Genomic DNA, 18441 nt, shown 5'->3' on the forward strand with positions numbered 1-18441 from the left:
CCTGACCCCCCAAAGCCCACCCAGTTGGAATTCACTGTCATCCTTTATCCTCTCTAGGTGCCTGTCTCCTTAAAGATGCAGGTGACTCTGCTGTTTTGTTCACTGGCCGAGCCCCTGTGACACCTCAGCTGATGTCTGTCCCATGGGGGATGCCACACAGTTGGCCCAGGGGGACAAAGAGACAGTGTCCAGATGATATGCCAGAGGAGGTAGGGGTCAGTGACTCATAAAGCAGGTGTGTCTCTGAGCTCCAGGCTCATCCCCTCTAAGCATTATTTACTGGGCCAGCCTTGAGGCTGAGGCTGACAAATGGCTACTTGGAAGGCAGGTTCTAATCCCAGCTGCAATTTACCCAACAAGCTCTCCGAGTTGAAGCAAAGACCCTGGTCTTTTAGCTCAGTTACGCTGACAGATGCCATCTTTGCCTTATGGAGTGCATATGTCACAAGAGATAATCAGCATCCCTGAGCTCCGGGCCCCATTGCAGGAAAATAAATTTCCATAGTGAGCTCGAAATGCAAATCATGTGCCTTGATCCTCTTCACAAATCTTGGCTTGTGCCTGGCGGCCATCTTGACAGGACTCTAGGGACCTGCCAAGGAGAGGGAGGAGGGGGGAGGGAGGAGGGAGGGAAGGAGGGAAGGCTGGCTGGCTCCAGGAAACTGACTGAGATTCCTTAGTGCCTCCTCCTTTTGTCTCTAAGTCTATATTACTTTATTTTATTTTATTACCACTAGGGTTATTGCTGGGGCTTAGTGCCAGCATTATGAATCCACCATTCCTGGTAGCTATTTTCCCTTTTTTATTAGATAGAGCAAAGAAAAACTGAGAGGAGAGGAGATAAGGAGAGAGGAAGAAAGACACCTGCAGACCTGTGAAGCCTTCACCTTCTGGGTGGGCAGGGGAGACTCAAACCCAGGTCCTTGAGCATTGCTGTGTGTGTACTCAACCAGGTGTGCCCTCCCCCAGCCCCTCAGTCATCCTGCCATCTTTAAGACTTGGACAAGACGAGAGGTCTGCACATGAATCATTGCATCTTGATTCTGTCTAAATGAGCACTTCCCATCACGCCCAAGCCAAGGTTGATGGGAACATTGGGAAAAAAGGGGAGGAATGAAGGAGGGAGGAAGGAAGGGAGGAAGGGAGTAGTGGAAGGAGGGAGGAAGGAGGAAAAGAGGAGGAAAAGGAAGGAAGGGAGAAAGGAGGAAGGACAAGAAGGAAGGGGGGTGGTGAAGGGAGGGAGAGAAGAAGAAAAGAGGGAGAGAAGAAGGAAGAAGAAGAAATGAAAGGAGGAAGGAGGGAAGGGAGGGAAGAAGCAAGGGACGGAGGAAGGCGGGAAAGAAGGAAGAAAACAGAAGCTCCACTGTCTCCGAGCAGGAGATCTCTGAATTACGCACTCTTTTAACTTTTACATATTCTGCTCTCTCCCCCTCCTCTGCCCAGATAATGGGCACCACGGTGAGAGCGAGCTTTCCTACCAATTAGGTGCAACTGTATAAGCGCCAGCCTCCCTGCCTGGCAGGCTTGTTTTTCGTGCCCTGAGTTGGAAACACTTGAATAAGCTGAGTAATCCTTGAAGAGCAGTTGGGCACCTATAAAGTCCTGGTGATGAATGGAGTTGCCGCCTCAGTCGCAGTGTAGCCAGAAGAGAGTGCTTTGCAAACCTGGCAGGAATGGGTTCTGGAAGAGGTGACGGCTCTCTTTGAGAGAGGCAGGCCTGGCGGAGAGAGAATACATCGCGTTGAGCACCGATGCCTGCTGCAGCCATGTCAGTTCATTGCATCAGAGCGGGACTTATTGATGGGTCAGTCTGTCTCCTGGGAGGGATTAAAGTAGAAGTGTTACTGTAGCGTCAGCGCTGTGTGGGTGGGAGTGCTTTGTGTTACCTCTCCTGGCTTCTGGTGGATGGCGTTCAGTTCAAGCTGCATTTAGTCGTGCCATTCTCCATTATGGAAAAGGAGATACAGTGCTGGCCTCACGGGCATGTGACTTGTGCCAGGACACAGGACCTGCCATTTAAAGAACACTGCGTTTGGTTCAGTGTCCTGCTGCTGCCATCTGGGATTCTTAGAACGTTTTGGACAAGGGGAAACTTTGTACTTTGCACTTTTGTTTCCATAGGTTTTTCCAATTCTACAAATTCCAAATTTCTACAAATTCAGCTCATTCAGTATAAAATTGGACAAGATATGCCTGTCTTTTAAAAATCATTTTATTGTGGGGGGGTATAGGTTTACAGTACGGTTGCTGACACATGGTACAATTTCTCATCTCACCATGAGAGGCTGAACATTCTCACCCCAAACCTTGGTCCTCCTCCACCATCATGTGCCAAGACCTCAAAGCTTCCCCTCCCTGTTCTCCCTCCCCAGAGTCCTTTGCTTTGGTGTAATACACTACATGCTATCCAAGTTGTACTTTGTTTCTCCCTTTCTGTTTTTTTTTCCCTCAGCTTCATCCCATCTTCATCCTTCTCTTGCTGACTCCTTTCACTTCACATGTTGCCTTCAAGCTCCAACCAACATGAGATGCAGAAGGTGAATTTATCATTCTTCATAGCCGAGTAGTATTCCATTGTGTATATAGGTCACAGCTTGCTTAGCCATTCATCTGTTGTTGAACACCTGGGTTGCTTCCAGGTTTGGGCTATTATAAATTGTGCTGCTATGAACACAGATGTATATATTGGGTTGTCAGAAAAGTCATGAGGAGTTGTTGCATAAAAAGACATAGATAATGCACCATGACTTTACAGACCAATAGATCTCTTTGAATCATGCACTGGGTTCCTTAGGATATATCCCCAGGAGAGCAATTGCAGGGTCATAGGGTAGGTCTGCTTCTAGTCTTTTGAGAATTCTCCAGACTGCTCTCCACAGGGGTTGGACCCATTACATTCCTACCAGCAGTGCAGGAGGGCTCCTATATTCCCACAGCTTCTCCCACATTTGTTATTACTGTCCTTTCTGATGTGTGACAGTCTCACAGGAGTGTGTGTGTGTGTGTGTGTGTGTGTGTGTGTGTGTGTGTGTGTGTGTCTTGCTCATCTCATGCTGGGGGAGTAATGTGATTCATCTTTCTGAGCTTTGCTTTCTTCTCCACATGGTGTAAAGAGAGAAAACCAGAGTCTAAACTCTCCAGGTGATTCTTCCCAAGCAATCAGTAGGAAAGACATGGGAAGATACCCGTTTGACTTCCAGCCCAGTGAGAAGGCCATTGTGAGTAAGATTTACCACTGAGTGTAGCTTGGAGTTTGCTCATGGATGGAGAGTATCAGACCTCCAGGGCTGGGTTCCAACATTTCTAGTGTGAACCTAAGGAAGGTTAGAGAGAAAGATAAATCAGGATCCCAAGACTCTTCTCAGACTCCTTGCTAAGTGAAAAAGACAGTCCTTTCTGGGCAAGGTGGAGTTAAAGTTGGTGAAAGCCTCTCTGGTTTGTGTTGGGAGATCTGGTGAGAGCTTGATGGTTTAGCCTCTGAATGTCAGCTTCTTATTTTCTCTTGCAGCCTGCAATGTTTCTTCCTGGTCCGTCCTGTTGAACGGTGTGGCTGTTAAGTTTCTTGGTATCACATGTTGGGGGCTGAGTAGTTTTGGCTTCCGTACAGCTTCCTCTGTTCCTGTCTTTTGAGTTGCCTAAGTGGGGACAGTTTTTGCAATCATGTTTTGGAATATGTTATCACTAAATGCTTGCCGGGATCTTCCTAGGACCTTGGGAGGCATCTGGGGGAAATGAGAGCACTGCCCTTCATAAGAAACCAGACTATATTCCAGTGTGCATGGTTAAATTACAACCATGTTTTGTGTTTCCTGCATGGAAGCTTACCTTGGTGAGACATCAGAGAACAAGATTTCAGATGCTTTATATGTCTAACTTCTTCAACATAATTTTATTTTCTCATGGCCATGACTTTTTAAAAAATATTTTTATTTTATTTATTATTGGATAGAGACAGAGACAAATTGAGTTGGAGGGGGAGATGGAGAGTTAGAGAAATGGAGAGACACCTGCAGCTCTGCTTCACCACTCGTGAAGCTTCCTCCCTGCAGGTGGGGACCAGGGGCTTAAACCTGGGTCCTTGTGCACTTAACCAGGTGCACTACTGCCTCACCACTATGGTTGTTATAATGCAAGCACAGACAATTCCCTCCTCCCTCCCTCCCTCTCTCCTTTCCTTCTTCCCTTCCTTCCTCTTTCCCTCCCTCTCTCCCTTCCTCCCTCTTTCTTTCTTTCTTCCTTCGTCTCTCTCTCTCTCTCTCTCTCTCTCTCTCTCTCTCTCTCTCTTTCTCTTACTGCCAGAAGGCTTGTCTCTGGAGCGCAGTGTCTGCACCACAAATCCACTGCTTCTGGCAGTCATTATTATTATTATTCTTTTTTGGCATTGATAGAAATGGAGAGGGAAGGAGGATGGGGAGGAAGAGAGACAGAGAGAGGCACCCGTAGCACTGCTTCATCCTTCCAGGTGGTGACTGAGGGCTTGAAGCCAGGTCTGTGCACATGACATTTTCCGCACACCACCAGGTGCAACCCCTGCCCACCCACACACACATGGTTTCTATTCCAGCACCCCTCTACAAAGTGCACAAGTCTGTGTGGTCTGTGGACATTTGATGAAATGTTTCTGCCCTCTGACTGACTGGGAGGCTTTCCCTAAAGTGAAACCTTAGCTCAGCAGATCCCCAGCGAGACATCAGTCCTCTTGTGCAGAAAGTGAAGATGACAGTCCTACTTATTCCAGAGAGATTTGGCAACGTCACTAGCTGCCCAGCCCCTGCTGTGGCTGACCTGTGGGGTTTCAGCAAGGGGGTCTTGCTTTCCTCCTCTGTGTAGCAAAGACTAACATGCTTGCTCTCTTGGCTTCTAATGTAGCAAGGGGACATTCAGCATCCTGCACATGCCTGAGCTGGTGCATCTCAGTGCATCTCAGAGGCCACAGCCCAGGCTCACTGGTCCACAGCCCAACACTGGAACCCAGCAGCCACCACACAACAGCTGGCAAATGCGTAGATGTCTGTGAAACGCCAAGCTCTTGAGCATGAAGTTTCAGGACTTACTTATGCAAAAAGCTGAACGACTGAAGTGGGCACAATTAAAAAAATTTTTTTTCTTTTCCTCCAGGGTTGTTGCTGGGACTCAGTGCAAGCACTACAAATCTACTTCTCCTGGTGGCCATTCTCTCTCTCTCTCTCTTTATTTCTTCTTTTAATATTTACTTATTTATTCCCTTTTGTTGCCCTTGTTGTTTTATTGTTGTAGTTATTGATGTCATTGTTGTTGTGTAGGACAGAGAGAAATGGAGAGAGGAGGGGAAGACAGAGAAGGGGAGAGAAAGATAGACACCTGCAGACCTGCTTCATCGCCTGTGAAGCAACTCCCCTGCAGGTGGGGAGCCGGGGGCTCAAACTGGGATCCCTACACCAGTCCTCACACTTTGCACTACCTGTGCTTAACCAGCTGTGCTACCTCCTGACTTCCAACTGACAGCCATTTTCTTCCATTTTATTGGATAGGACCTAGAGAAATTGAGATGGGTAGGGGAGATAGGGAGAGAGAGAGAGATACCTGTAGACCTACTTTATTGAAGCAGCCCCACTGCAGGTGGGGAGTGGGTCTTGAACCTGGGTCCTTGCACATGGTGAGCCACCACCTGGACTCCTTCCATGGTTTTTTCACTTCTGTAACATAAAAGATCGTCCTGTGGAGGGAGGGTGTCTAATTCTTGGGATGCTACATTTTGTGATACAATTGTAATGACATCACTTTGGTGTTTACAGACTCAATGAAGCAATTTCCTTTCCTGCCACAGTGGGGGGGGGGGAGGGGGGAGCTGGGCCTCGGTGGCATGTGGTTGTACAGTTCTTGACTCTGAACCCAAGAAGACCACAAACCCTTCTAGCTGGGGGCAGTATAAGCCCGCCCTGAACCCTTAAGCTGGGTCCTAAGTCCTGTCATCTTTATCTCACTGGCTTTGCTTTGTATTTGACCATGTGGGTATCTACCCACCAGGAACCAGTCCACATCCTTTCAGAGAGAAGCATTTCATTTTCTTCCAGTTATGGAAGACAACATGTTGGCTCTTGCTAGGGCTAACTCCATGCCATAGGCCCTACTCAGCCATCTGTGACCCACCGGCCAAAATGTGAATTCCACAGAGTTTAATGCAGTCAAGATGCTCAGAACATGCTGCAGACTATTTTGAAACAAACAGAGGCTGAATGCCTGGCAGCTGCTTAGTCCACTGATGGGAATATATGCTTGATAGAAATGCAGGTTAAGAAGGCAGTGGGAAATCTGTCAGACTTGTGTGGGTGAGACCTGAGGGCTTGAGCTCTGGCCTTTTGGAGGCCCTATTGGATTCAGAATGCTAGGGTTAGGGTTAGGTGCTTACAAGTGACAGAGTGAGCTCAGATAGCTGGTGACCAGGGAGGAAAGGGGTATAGTTAGCAGAAATGGCCACTGAAAGGAGTCTGGGTCTTCAGCTAGAGGGGTGGATTACCTTCATCAAAAATTGCTTTAAAATTAAAATTAAAATTAAAAGAGCCCCCAGTCCCCACCTACAGGGGAAAGCTTTGCAAGTGGTGAAGTAGTGCTGCAGGTGTTTTTCTCTCTGTCTTACCTTTCCCTCTCAATTTCTGACTGTCTTTACCAAATAAATAGAGATAATTTTTAAATGGCTTTTACCTGGGGATCTGGATCCACTTGCCAATACCCATGTCCAGTGGAGAAGCAATTATAGAAGCCAGAACTCCCACCTTCTGCTCCCCATAAAGAATTTTGGTCTATATTCCCAGAGGGGGAGAGATGGTAGGGGAAGATGACCAGAGTGCTCTGAACCCCAATTCTTTCACAACGCAGAGAAAGAAAAGGGGGGGAATTGGGCTGTAGCACAGTGGGTTAAGCGCAGGTGGTGCAAAGTGCAAGGACCAGAGGAAGGATCCCGGTTCGAGCCTCTGGCTCCCCACCTGCAGGGGAGTCAATTCACAAGCTGTAAATCAGGTCTGCAGGTGTCTATCTTTTTCTCCCCTTCTCTGTCTTCCCCTCCTCTCTCCATTTCTCTTTGTCCTATCCAACAATGACAACATCAATAACAGCAGTAATAACTACAATAATAAAATAACAAGGGCAACAAAAAGGTATGAATAAATAAATATTTAAAAAAAAGAAAAGAGAGAGAGAAAACAAACATGTGGATGTAGTAATAGGTGTAGGTGTGATTTAGAAAGGAAGAGAAGACAGGACCATAGGAAGAAGAGAGAGAGAAGGAGAGAGAGAGAGAGAGAGAGAGAGAGAGATGGAAATAATAATAATAATCAGTCCATATCAGTGACCTTGGGAGAACCACTGCTGTTTCCAGTGGAGGGAATGGTAACACAGAACTCTGGTGATGGGAATGATGTGGAATTATGCTCTGTTATTTTGTAATTTTGTAAGTCAGTAATCAGTCACTAGTAAAGTAATTGCCTTTAGTGTTTGGCTCCAAACTGTTTCCTGCTTCACTGAGTGGCAGAAGGAAAAGTGAAGAAGAAGTAGGAAAGCATTCCAGACAGTGTTTATGTCGTCCCTGACACTGACCGCATAGGCCACCCAAGATCCTTTCTGAGTGCTGCCAGCTGAAAGCTAGTGTCTTACAGCAAAGCCCAAGAGGCCAGAGGCCTTTGCCATCAATGTTTGCATGAGTGATGCAAAAATACTGAGCACAGCTGCTGCAACTACTTCTGTATATGCTCAGTCAGCCGCGTGAGATCCTGGGAATGTCCCTGCATTCTTCACAGTCCAGTAAATATATATATATATATATATATATATATATATATATATATATATATATATGCTGCCACTCTCACATGGAGTGTTCTGGAGGAAGCAGGAGAACTACTAAATGTATTGAGTCTTGACACTGACACATTATTCTGCATGGGGAGATAAACACACCTGAGATAATTCAGGAGCAAACCAAGCAGATTTCTTTGGGGGGAAGCAGTAGAGCAAAGGTCTGGGGCGTGAGTAGAATCCTTCCCCCCGCCCCCCAACACCATTTTCACTTGAAAGAATAAACATCAAACAAGCTCTGACTATTGAGATCTAGGCATTTGGTAAATGTTTCCTTCAGAGTGAATAAAGCAAGCCTGCCACTTCAAGAAAGAGATGTGACAGCTTTTGTTGCAATGACAAATTCGAACCCCCTTGCAAATGCTTTCAGAGTGTTGGGAATCATTCTCTTTCCACCCCGACCTTAGCACTTTCCCATGCGCAGAGACTGTGTCCCCTCCCCCCCCCAGAACTACATGGTGAATGTTAATGTGTCAGGAGCTTATTGTCACCTTAGTAGAACTTTCCTTACAATTTTAATTTTAAGCAGCACAGAGGCTGAAAAACTATATGCCCTATAAGCAAACATCTTTCTGAGTGTCTTGACTAATTTTGGAATATAGTGTTCCATGGAGACTGAGTGAGGTTTCAAAGACCTGGGGGATGAGCTAATCTCCTCTCTAAATAAACTTTAAGGAAGGCCTTTAGCGAATCAATATTTCTTTATTTTCTGTGAGTTTCACCCTTGGTGATCTTTATTTCTGTATGTCTCTTTCTCTTTCTATGATGATCATTTAGTCTTCTTTAAAATCTTATTTATAAAATTACAAGATAACAAGGGTAGAACTCCACACCATTCCCACCACCAGAGTTCTGTACGCCCTTCCCCTCCATCACAGCTATAGGATTTCTCCCAAGGTTGAAGATATGGGTGAACTATTATTTCTATAACTCTCTGTCTCTATTTGTGTATATTTCCCTATTTGCTCCTATGGTCCCATCTTCTCTTCTTTTACAAGTCACACTTACACCTATTACTACTTCCAAATGCCCCTCCCTTTTTCCTCTTATCTTTCCAGGTCCTGATGGAATTGGAGTTCAGGACCCTTTGGTCATCTTCCCTCTATCATTCCTCCCCCACTGGGAGTATGGACCAACATTCTTTTTGGGGAGTAGAAGGTGGTAGTTCTGGCTTCTGTAATTGCTTCTCCGCTGGACATGGGTGTTGGCAGGTGGACCCACACCCCCAGTTCATCTAGTCTTTCTGTGTACACAAAGCTACCAGTGTAAAGCCTGGGATGTTCTTGTCTTGTCAAGTCTTGGGTGAATTGCTTTCTGCAGCACTTCTGCTCCATTTCCAGATGTTTCTAAGGAGTGTGTCTGTGCACAACCTTCATGAGGTCTTGGCTACTTGTATGGAAGAGAGACACCTAGCCCGTGCCCACCAAGACAATGAATGACAAGGGCTTGTGCTCAGGGGTTCTCAGAAGTCACTCTCTAAGTGACAGAAAAACAAGAACATGCAGTTTAAATGTAGACTAAGTGCTGCTCTCGATATTAGTGTTGGGTCCATCTGCATTGTATGTAGGACGCATTTCACTCAGACTAAAGTGGAGAAGTAGAAGGAAAGGGGAAACACAAAGCAGAACTTGGACTAAGTTTGCTGTATTGTGCCGAGGTAAAGCACTTGCAGGGAGGCTTTTTTCTGCTGTGCCAATAACAGTGACCAGCACTGCCCAGGCTACAGACATCCCAGAGCAGCTGGCAGAGTCCTTAGAGCCCCCTCAGGACTGCATAAGGTGGAGAAAAGTGAACATCTGGATGGAGACTGGAACTCAAATCTTTTCTCCCTCTGTCTCTCTCTCTCTCTCTCTCTGTGTGTGTGTGTGTGTCCAGGGTCTGTGCATAGGAAGAAGAGAGGAAAGGAGAAGGGAAAGGGAGAAGGATAGGGAGAGATGGAGAGGATGAAGGAGAGAGGGGCAGAGGGAAAGAATGAGAGAGAGAAAGAGACCTGAATCATTGCTTGTGAAACTCCCAACCTGCAGGTGGAAACCAGAGGCTTGCATTTTACTACTTTCTTCTGGGACTTCTCTCTCTCTTGCCTCTCTATTTTTTCTGTCTCTACCCAAAGCAAGCAAGCAGGGTCCATCACCCTAAACTAGAATCACCCAGCTGACCTTTGAAGATGCTTATCATATTACCTGGTGACCTGTGGCTGTGTGCTCACTCACATTGCACACTGGTTTCCAGTCTGAAAACTGGGTAACCAGCTTCTCTACTCACTGGCTGAGGGCAGAGGGCAGAGGGGCTACACACAGTCAGAGGAGGGACAGATGAACATACAGTGAGTTGTCTGCTGCTGCACCTGTCATCACGAGGCCCCTGAGGTAGCAGACAAGCCGGACTCTAAGGATTGGTGGTTCTGTCAAACCAAATCCAATGTTTTCAGTTTCCTCACTGGTAGTGATGTCTGTGCACAATTACTTTCAGATATTTAAATTTTAAAAGAAACAGTGACTCAAGCTAATAAATAATGCAGTCAGCTAATGAATATAGAACATATTAGCATTATGCAACTCTCACTTAACTACAGAAATATTTGACTTAGTCTCCCCATGTTTTATTCAGCAATTTGGATAATTTTTATTGGATTTAGAGCTGAGATGAAGGACACCATGAGGGTTAGAAATCAGGCAGTGAAGTCAGGGACACAGGAAAGAAGTAATGTCTATCCAAAAGCCTGCCCCAAGAGCCGGCTCACGAGTCCAACGCTTGGCTCACTGAGTTTAAGGATTCCAGCAGGTGCACTGAATTATTTGTATGAAGATGCCACATGAGTGTTGTTTCAATGGGGCAAAATCAGTTTGTTGGGAAGAGCCTGATTTGGAGCCCAGTGCCTGGAGGGCAGCCTTTGCCTCCTGCCTGCCACCTGCATGGTCCTCCTCCTGCCTCAGTCTCCCCATATGTCTTCCTGTCTCAAGGTGAGATAGGACTTGGAATGAAAGGCTCTGAATGCAAAGCCAAGGACTTTGCAGGGGGGATGGTGCAGCCAGGAGCAGCCTGCAGGGAAGGGGTCTTGGCAGCTGTGGTTCCCCAGAGATGCCACCCGGCTGTGGCTTCTGGCAGGGAGGGGCAGGGGCTCAAACACCCTTGTCCTCCTGCCCTGTAACTCAGGGGGTGTCTCTTCAGGCCAAGCCCAGGGACAGGCTTCAAGATGACAAGGGAGCCCGCTGATGTAGCCCCCAGGGGGACAGTCTCAGGTGTGGGGAAAGGGTCAGGGGGCAGCAGCGATGGCCAGGGAAGGCAGCAGACTATATATTACAAACTTTACACATCTATGTTATGTTATTTATTTTTGAGTCAATTTTTATTTTATTTTATTTTAATGAGAGAAATTGAAAGAGAGAAAGACCAGAATACTGCTCAGCTATGGCTGATGGTGGTGCTGGGGATTCAACCTGGGACCTCAGAATCTCAGGCATGAAGGTGTTTTGCAGGACCGTCATGCTGTTTCCCCACTGGTAATTATGTCTGTCAAAGCTTATTTTCAAATATTTAAATTTCAAAAGAAATGATGACTTAAGCTAATAAGTAATGCAGTCAGCTAATGAATATAGATCACATTAGCATTGTGCAGTGCTCGCTTAAGTGTAAATATTTGATTTAGTCCCTTCATTTACTTAAAATTGAATATTATATCAATATAAATTACACAACAATATGGAAAATTATATAACTATACTTATGCCCATAATTGCATATTGGGTATCACACACACACACACACACACACACACACACATTATAATTATACACTACCCATAGCAACCAAACTATAATATTGTCTTGTATTCATAATTTTATCTAACACAATATTGCACTGCATATTTATTGTCTCATTGTATCTTCTACAATGTTACAATGTATATTGTGGGCTGCATACTTTACTGCATCATATCTACCTGTACATACATATGCATACATACTCATATATTATATACACATATATGTAAAGGTAGTTTGAAAACTCCTTGCAACTCTGGAAAATAGTGGAGCACCTCTTTATAAAGTCAAGCTTAATCTAACACCCAGTTGCAGATGCTACTATGATTCCATCCTGATTTCCCCGGGCAGACGCTCTCACCAATATGTCCTGAAACCTCCCCTCTCCAGAGCCCTCCCCCCCCCCCCAGGGAAAGATAGAAACAGGATGGGGGTATGGATTCACCAGTCAACGTTAATGTCCAGCAAAGAAGCAATTACAAAAGCCAGAACCTCCACTTTCTGCACCCCCAAAAGAATTGTGGTCCATATTCCTAGAGGGGGATAAATGTTAGGGGAAGATGACCAGAGGGCTCTGAACTCCAATTCCATCAGGACCCAGAGAGAGAAGAGGGGAAAAAAGGAAAGACATTCAGAAGTAGTAATAGGTGTAGGTGTGACTTAGGAAGAGAAGGCAGGGCCAGAAAAAGAAAATGGGGGGGGGGATATATAGAATTATTCTCAGAAAGACATTGTTCCAAAGTTGACCCTGAAGAAAGGGGATTGGGGTAGTGGGGTCCAGTGCATAGACATGGGTTAGCCTCTCAATTGGCTATTTTTAAAGTTTTTTAAAATTTTTTAAAATATTTATTTATTTTCCCTTTTGTTGCCCTTTTTATTGTTGTTGTAGTTATTATTATTGTTGATGTCTTTGTTAGGACAGAGAGAAATGGAGAGAGGAGGGGAAGACAGAGAGGGGGAGAGAAAGATAGACACCTGCAGACCTGCTTCACCACCTGTGAAGCAACCACCCTGCAGGTGGGGAGCTGGGGCTCGAACTGGGATCCTTACGCTGGTCCTTGTACTTTGCGCCATGTGCACTTAACCTGAGGTGCTACTGCCTGACTCCCTATTTTTTAAAAAAGTTTTAAGGCTTTCATTTTATTACTTTTACATTCATAAGAAGCTGGTTTTCCCCCTAAATTCCCAAGGTCAGACTTCTCTAAATTTTGATGACCTGATATATGACTTGGGGATTAAAATTTTTGAAATAGCTTATCTGTTTAAGAATTCAGACATCATGACAATAAATAAATAAATAAGGAAAATGAGATGAAGTCTCAGTCTGAGAGGAATTTTCTTGTCCTCCATTGTGGATTTTCATGAATTTTGATGCCTGGAAATCTAATGAGCATGAGAAAATTTTGCTTTTTAAGAAATGAATGGTTTTGTGGTTCGGGAGGTGGCGGGCGCAGTGATAAAGCTTTGGACTCTCAAGCATGAGGTCCTGAGTTCGATCCTCGGCAGCACATGTGCCAGAGTGATGTCTGGTTCTTTCTCTCTCCTCCTGTCTTTCTCATTAATAAATAAATAAAATCTCAAAAAAAAAAAGAATGAATGTTTTGAACAATTGAATATTAGGACTGATGGTGAATCATGGCAGTAGATTCTGAGTGCTAAGTATGGCGAGGAGATATGTCCCCCAAGTCCCATTTGGGCTACTTACTATTTTATGACACAGGCAAGTGTGTGAGTTTCTTTTTCTCTATTAGTGATTTAATATTGATTAAAAATTATGAAATAATAGGGGTATAATTCCACACCGTTCCCACCACCAGAGTTCTGTATCTCCATCCCCCATTGGAAATTTCAGTGATTAGTGGTTCTCCCAAGGTCACAGATGAGGGTTGGCTATTATTTCTAGAAATATATATATATATATATATACACACACACCTTTCTCACCTTCTCTTCCTTTCTAATTCACACTTACACTTATTACTTCTTCTATCCCTGGGTCTTGATGGAATTGGGGTTCAAGCCCTCTGGTCATCTTCCCCTAACATCTCTCCCCCTCTGGGAGTATGGACCAGCATTCATTTTGGGATGCAGAAGGTGGACATTCTGGCTTCTGTAATTGCTTCTCCACTGAACACGGGTGTTGGCAGGTGGATCCATAGGAGGTAAGTATTCTAACTACTTATGTACAAAAGGGCTGAGAGGGTTTAGTCCCTTCTATCTGGGGATCAGCAGGGGATTTTCATCAGTGGTAGAAGCACTTGACTGGGGCCCGTACACTGCTGGCTCAGGAGTCATTTCATCTTATAAAACTTCAACTCACAAGTCTGCAGAATGGCTGTAATGGCGTTCTACCCTGGGGCCTGGGGGAGAGGGTTCTGCTGAGATAAGAACTCACTAGTGGGAGTCAGGCGGTAGTGTAGTGGGTTAAGCGCAGATGGTGCAAAGCACAAGGACCGGTGTAAGGATCCCGGTTCGAGCCTCCAGCTCCCCACCTGCAGTGGAGGGTCACTTCATGGAGGGTGAAGCAGGTCTGCAGGTGTCTATCTTTCTCTCCCCCTCTCAGTCTTCCCCTCTTCTCTCCATTTCTCTGTCCTATCCAACAACAATGACATCAATAATAACAACAACAATCGCTACAACAATAAAATAAGGGCAACAAAAGGAAATAAATAAATATTAAAAAAAAAAAAAGAAAAGAACTCACTAGTGAGAGTCAGGCGGTAGCGCAGTGGGTTAAGTGCAGGTGGTGCAAAGTACAAGGACCAAAGATAGGATGCCGGTTCGAGCCCCCAGCTCCCCACTGCAGGAGAGTCGCTTCACAGGCGGTAAAGCAAGTCTGCAGGTGTCTCTCTTTCTCTCCTCCTCTTTGACTTCCCCTCCTATCTCCATTTCTGTCTGTCCTATCCAACAACAACAAAGATGACGACATCAATAACTACAGCAATAAAACAAGGGCAACAACAAAAGGGAATAAATAAATAAATAATAATAATTTAAAAAGAACTCACTAGTGACGGTGCTCTGTGGACTTGGAATTGCGTTTCAAAAGGGCTTCTTTTGAGGTGGAAGCAGACACTGGGGGGATTTCTTCTTGCTGAGTTGCTTACCTGAAGCAGCAGAGAGACGCCACCTGGCCCAGGTTGAGTCTTGGGGCCGCAAAGGAATCAAACACAAAAGAGGAGGAGGAGCAGGAAGGTTCAGCCAGCAGATGCCTGGTCAGGAGGAAGCCATGACCGTGAGGGCTCAGCCTGCGGGCAGGCTCAGAGAAGTCCAGGGGGCACTTGGCAGTGTGGGCTCTGGAGCCATATTTGTTGTGAGAGCCTGAGCCAGTGACCTAGCTCTCCCTGCCTCCCCACCTGGTGGAAGCATCAGATCCAGAGTCCACCCAGCCATCAGCTGCCCCTCACTCACCCTGAGTTGGGGGGAGCTATTGAGACTTGGGGGCTCATTTGTTGTGAAGCATAATATGAGTATTGACTGAGTGAATGACCTCTTGCTCCCTTAATGTTGAACCATTTCATCTTTGTCCCTTATGGAATGAAGTGAATGATGCCTGATTATAATCACCTAGTAGAAGGGTCATGAAACATAAATTGAGGGAATTCAGGTGGTGGCACAACCAGCTGGGTGTACATTCACATGGATCCAGGTTCAAGCCCCCAACCCCCACCTGCATGGGGAAGTTTCACAGCAGTGAAGCAGTGCCTAATCTAATCTAATCTGATCTGATCTGATCTAATCTGTCTGTCTGTCTATCTATCTATCTTTCATCTGTCTATCCCCCCTTCCCTCTTGATTTTTCCCTGTCTCTATCCAATAAATCCTAAAGGAAAAAAACCTAAATATTAATACTTGTCCTTAAAGAAGAAAAAAACTGTGACATTTGTAAAGTACTGAGCACAGTACTCAATCCTTAGCTAGAGAACAGTGCACAAAAGTAACCTCTCTGAAGATAGTGTGTTAGGAAGAAAGTCTCCCAGAGGGGGAGAAATGTTAGGGGAAGATGACTCCAATTCCATCAGGACCCAGGTAGACAGGAAGAAAAAAGGAAGGACATTCAAGTAGTAATAAGTGTAGGTATGCTTTAGACTTCCTAAAGTAAGAGAAGGCTTCCTTTAAGACTTTTTAAAGGAAAAAGAAAACATATAGGTAGATAGATAGATAATAGATAGATAGATATAGGTGGATAGACAAATAGATAATTTAGAAACAATAGTCAGCCCTTATCTGTGACCTTGGGAGAAGCACTGCAGTTTCCAATAGAGGGAATGCAGACACAGAACTCTGGTGGTAGGAACAGTGTGGAATTATACCCCTGTTATCTTATAATTTTGTAAACGGATAATAAATCACTAATAAAAGAAAGAAAGACAAAGGCCCCATGGCATAGCAGCTTGCAATGATAAAGTGTCCCCTCATGAGATTCCAATCCATGAGGCCCCTCTCAACATCATTCTCTCTCTGCACCCATATCAGCTCCTTTGTGGGCTTCTCTGAAAAGTCTGCTAACAGCACAAGCAAGTTGTAATTTGACTGCAGCAGGAAATCGGAAAACGCTGAGAAGGATGCGGGCTTTGGCTAGGATGAAAGGCCTGGCTTCTCTAATCGTGTGCAAAGTCTTTGACAAATGAGTTGAGCCAGTTAATAATTGATGAAGAGAAAAATCGACAAGGAGGATGACATGATAGGCTTCAAAGGAGGATCATATGCAGATGTGAATATCAAAGGCTCTGGGAGATCTTTGGGAGACTGATGGAACCCCCCTTTTTTTGGTAGACATGATACTCATTTTTGACTGTATGTTGAATGGTATCTTATCAAGTGACCATGAAGTTACTTTGGAAGGTGGTTTCTATTTCCTATAATAATGAATAACTGCAGCATGGTCATGCTCTTATTAAATATCAAATGGATGTAGTCGGACACATTTTTTTAAATTTTTTTTTTTTTTGCTTCTGTTTTTCAAGATCAGTACAAACTTTTTCAGGGAATTTCAGATTTGATGTTAGTGGTCTTCTCTCACTGTCGAGTTCCTGTGTGGAGTCAGGATCTTCTCTGCTTCCTTTGTTCTCCTCTTCAGCCCCAGCAAGTTGTGACAAGCCCTTCCACTGCTGAGGTTTCAAGAGCCAAGGCTCCACGTAGTCAGGGAAGGCAGGAAAACCTGTCCAGGCTCCTGAAGTTGATCTGGCCACCTGGGCTTGGTGATTCTATGCTTCTTCTGGCCAATGAATTTGTCAGTAACCCAACAGCAGGGTGGAAGACAGTATTGTGAGAACAGCAGCCAGCCAGAGACATGTCCCAGAGTTAACCTCCCTGTGATTTATTCGAAGTATCACCAGGGGGGTGCTAATATCTGCCCTGAAGGACCTTATGGGATGATGGGAAACTATAGTGTGTTGGGGCTCGCCACACCCACACCCACAATTATTTTTATAGGGGGATTAATGATTAATGGCTAACAGTAAATGCAGTTACTGGTCCATGTGTAGAATTTCTCAGTTCTCCGCAAAACGCTCTCATCCTCAGCCTAGGTCCTCCTCTGCCATCATGCACCAGGACCTGAAAGCCACCCTCTATCCACACACCCCCCCCCCCCCCGAGTCCTTTCCTTTAGTGCAATACTCCAAACCCAGTTCAAGCTCTGCTTTGTGTTTCCCCTTCTGTTCTGATTTCTCAGTTTCTGTCCAGGAGTGAGATCATCCCATCTTCATCCTTCTCATTCTGACTTCTCTCACTTCACATGATTCCTTCAAGCTCCATCCAAGATGAGGTGAAGAAGGTGTGTCCACTATTCTTAACTGTTGAGTATTATTATTGTATTATTATTGCCTGCTGGATCATCTCTGGGGCTTGGAGCTGCCACTACAAATCCACTGCTCCTGGAGATCTTTTTTTCCCCTCCATTTTATTGGATAGTTCAGAGAGACACGGAGAGAGGAGGGGGAGGAAGGGAGGGAGAAATAAAGAGAGATAGCTGCAGACCTGCTTCACCTTTTGTAAGTGTCCCTATTGCATGTCGGAAGTCAGGGGCTCAAACCAGAATCCTTGTGCCAGTCGTTATGCTTTGTACTATGTGCATCTGGCCTCAGATGAGTAGTAATTTTCTCTATCTCTTCCTTTCTGTCCTCAGGACTCCAGACCCCAGGGGTGAGGTGGAGTCCTAAGATTGGAAAGTTAGTTACTAGTGGGCAAGGGTACTTGACTGCGGAATTTTACACCTGCTTGCAAATTTTGTAGTGAGACTGCTACAGCAATTCCTTGACTCTGTAGAGTCCCTGGCAGAGGAAGAATACCTCCCCCTCCCCCAAAGCCCCAGGGAGTGAGGATCCAAGGCCTCAGGCAGAGGAGTTACAGTGTCTGCTCAGAAGGAAAGGGCTCCCTTTCATCAGAGGAAAATTCTGTCAGGCCTCTGTGGACTCATCTGTTTCTGTGACCAATTCTGCTTATTTGGTGCTCAGCAGACAATCCTAACATGCCAACAGGCACAGGCTGTGGAATGATTTTGTCACTAGAACTTTGAGTTCTTTTTTTATTGGTGATTTAGTATTGATTTCAAAACTATGAGATAGCAGGGGTCTAATTCCACACCATTCCCACCACCAGAGTTCTGTGTCCCCTTTCCCTCCATTGGACATTTCTGTGGACCTCCCAAGGTCATCGATATGGGTTGACTATTATTTCTGAAATTATCTATCTATATTTATATATATTTGCCCATTTTCCCCTATGGTCTTGCCTTCTCTTCCTTTCATTTTTTAATTATCTTTATTTACTTATTGGATAGAGACAGCCACTTTCAAGTGGGGAGGGGGAGATAGGGAGAGAGACAGAGAGACACCTGCAGCCTTGT

Source organism: Erinaceus europaeus, chromosome 21 (assembly GCF_950295315.1).
Source record: "Erinaceus europaeus chromosome 21, mEriEur2.1, whole genome shotgun sequence".
NCBI lineage: Eukaryota > Metazoa > Chordata > Mammalia > Eulipotyphla > Erinaceidae > Erinaceus > Erinaceus europaeus.